The sequence below is a fragment of the Cervus elaphus genome, chromosome 6 (assembly GCF_910594005.1).
Source record: "Cervus elaphus chromosome 6, mCerEla1.1, whole genome shotgun sequence".
NCBI lineage: Eukaryota > Metazoa > Chordata > Mammalia > Artiodactyla > Cervidae > Cervus > Cervus elaphus.
The window spans coordinates 6,511,642-6,515,360 of record NC_057820.1 but is presented as its reverse complement, the minus strand read 5'-3'; positions in this window follow the sequence as shown (position 1 = coordinate 6,515,360).

Genomic DNA, 3,719 nt, shown 5'->3' with positions numbered 1-3,719 from the left:
ATTTCTGCATTGGCAGCCAGGTTCTCTACCACTGGGAAGCCCTTTCTGTTTTCTAACTGTTGACTAAAAAATATATATACAACTTGAGAGTTTTGAGTTAAGTTTTATTTGGGGCAAAATGAGGACTGCAGCCTGGGAGGCAGCATCTCAGATAGCTCTGAGAGGCTGCTCCAAAGTGGCAGTGGGGGAAAGTCAATATATAAGGTTTTGGTGAAGGGGGAGTTCAGTGCCATGAAGCACTCATTCTACAAAAGGTTTTTGAGGATCCGATGTGAAGGGATTTAGTGCTTCTCTAAATATGAGGAGATGCAAGGATTGAGATCATAAAATCTGTTCCTAAAAACATCCAACTATCTAAAGACCTCTCCCACCAGATTCCCTGGAGCACAGAGGGCCTCACTCCACTCTGAACTCCCTCAGGGGGTGTTGAAGGTCAACAGCTCTAGCAGCATGGGGTTCAATCTCCGTTGAGGCAGATGGCAAATGCCTTTGTTGTTCAATTCTTGGCAATGCTCTTGGTAAGTGACAATTTGTAGTTGACATAACTAAGTTCATTTGTACCCCTTCTTTTAGATTCCACATACAAGCACTATTATATGATATTTGTTAAAGTGTATTATTTTTACTATTTGACAAACTCTTTGCCACAAATTTTAGGTAAACATTTGGCCATCTGAGTGAGTAACCTTAACATAGTCCATTTCCCAGAAACACAATTTGGATCCAACTGTTCTTTTATTCAGTTTTATTCCGTTGTTCCTTCGCCATTATCTTTAATACCTCCACTATAGTTGGCTTCAGGTCAAACAACAGGGAGGGAACACAGCCCTGCCCTTCAACAGAAAATTGGATAAAGATAGACTGAGCATGGCCCCACCCTTCAGAACAAGACCCAGTTTCCCCCTCAGTCAGTCTCTCTCATCAGGAAGCTTCCATAAGCCTCTTCTCCTTACCCATCAGAGGGCAGACAGAATGAAAACCACAGTCACAGAAAACTAACCAATCTGTTCACATGGACCACAGCCTTGTCTAACTCAATGAAACTATGAGCCAGGCCATGTGGGGCCACCCAAGACAGATGGGTCATGGTGGAGAGTCCTGACAAAACGTGGTCCACTGGAGAAGGGAATGGCAAACTGCTTCAGTATTCTTGCCTTAGAACTCCATGAACAGTATGAAAAGGCAAAAAGACAGGACACTGAAAGATGAACTCCCCAGGTCAGTAGGTGCCCAATATTGCTACTGGAGATCAGTGGAGAAGTAACTCCAGAAAGAATGAAAAGATGGAGCCAAAGCAAAAACAACACCCAGTTGTGGATGTGACTGCTAATGGAAGTAAAGTCTGATGCTGTAAAGAGCAATATTGCATACAAACCTAAAATGTTAGGTCCATGAATCAAGGCAAATTGGAAGTGGTCAAACAGGAGATGGCAAGAGTGAACATTGACATTTTAGGAATCAGCGAACTAAAATGGATTGGAATGGGTGAATTTAACTCAGATGAACATTATATCTACTACTGTGGGCAAGAATCCCTTAGAAGAAATGGAGTAGTCATCATAGTCAACAAGAGTCTGAAATGCAGTACTTGGATGCAACCTCAAAAGCAACAGAATGATCTCTGTTCACTTCCAAGGCAAACCATTCAATATCATGGTAATCCAAGTCTATGCCCCAACCTGTAATGCTGAAGAAGCTGAAGTTGAATGGTTCTATGAAGGCCTACAAGCCCTTCTAGAACTAACACCCAAAAAGATGTCCTTCTCATTATAAGGGACTGGAATAAAAAAGTAGGAAGTCAAGAAACACCTGGAGTAACAGGCAAATTTGGCCTTGGAGTACAGCATGAAGCAGGGCAAAGGGTAACAGAGTTTTGCCAAGAGAATGCACTGGTCATAGCAAACACCCTCTTCCAACAACACAAGAGACGACTCTACACATGGACACCACCAGATGGTCAACACCGAAATCAGATTGATTATATTCTTGGCAGCCAAAGATGGAGAAGTGTCAGGGAATGTTTGACGGGAGGATTCCTACGTGCTGTCTCTCATGAGTCCTTTGTCCCTCTTCAAGCGGAACAGCACGCTGCTCCCAGGGACTGAGGTCATTGTGTGAGGCAAGCATGAGTCTCCTTTAGTAAACATTCTCCTTAGGACAAAACAGCTTAATCTCCTTCCCCTTACTTGAGATATAGATTGTCTCCTGACCTTGTGACTAACGTTACCCCTTGTTCCCTTGGTAACGGTTGCTGTACATTTGGTTTTCTGATCTCTATCATTCCCGAAAGAAGTTTCTTGTACTGCAGCCTATATATACTCATAGAAAAATCATTAAAGCACCTTTGCTCCATCAGAGCTTAGGTCCCCGGGTCTTTTTTGTCTCTCTCTCTCTCTCTCTTTCTCTCTTTCACTTTCTTATCGTCGACTCCGCACCACAAGGTTCCGGTCCATTAAAGGACCCCAACAAATGGCGCCCGAACAGGGACTTGAACCCTGGACCCTCAGATATCATTAATATCATTCTAGGTTATGAAGTCCTTCCTTTACGTATGGGCCCAGCAGAATTATGTATAAACGTTAGTCGACAAACTTGGGCTTTCGTCCTGCCTCCAGAAAAGGATTTTCAGACACTACTTAGATTATTTACTGCCCTTTCTTTGTCAGTAAACCATGTTTATACTACTGAAACTTTAGAGAAAGAATTAGGGAAAGAACAAAGAACAACATGCCAACGGTTTACTAATAAGAACTTTAAATATATTCCTGTTCACTGGGACAAATGTCAGGCCAAACCAGGAAAATTAATGTTTATAGCTAATCATATAATTGTCAATTGGGGACCCCATAGTATGTGGTTATTGAACTGCTCAGATGATATTAACAATACTATGTATGATTATATTACTCAAGTAACATGGAAGGTTACTAATACTACAATAGAACATTACCATGACAGAGGACTTCTTGGCTAGCTTGATGATGGAATGGCCCCCGCCTCGTCCTCGAATCATCCTTGATAAACAGATTGGGCCTAAACAATGGGACATCTGAAAACTTGCTGCATACACCGAAGAACTTGGGACTTGGACCAGACATTCCACGGGGACCAATCATAGCTATAGCAATTATTTCTTTCACTATAATCAATCATATTTTATACAAGCCTATGTTCCACTTCCTTTTGTTGTAGCTATAAAAAATTTACAATTCAATAAGACTATACGTTTTGTAACTTGCATAAATTGCAGATTATATACTTGTCTTAACTCCTCTATTTCCTTAAGATATGATTCTCTTTTAATTCTTTGATCTCGACGTAGTCTATGGTTACCAATAAATCTCCAATGGCCCTGGGAAGAAGGTCCCATGGCTGGATTTGCTTCCCGGTTGCTTACTAAATTGCTCTAGCGATGTAAACGATTCATTGGATGGCTGATTTTTGGCATTATAGGATTAATAACTATTTGCACCATTGCTGTCATCACTAGCGTTACTTTACAAATCTCAATTCAAACACATAATTTTATCCAAAATTGGACTAAAAATGCTTATAATATGTGGGCCACTCAGTCTCAAATAGATGAAGATATTCAAAAAGAAATACAGGAACTGAAAACAGCCATCGAATGGGTTGGAGATCAATTAACAGATGTACAAAAACAGGTGATGCTAAAATGTGACTGGAATTCTACTCAATTTTGTGTTACTCCTGTTCAT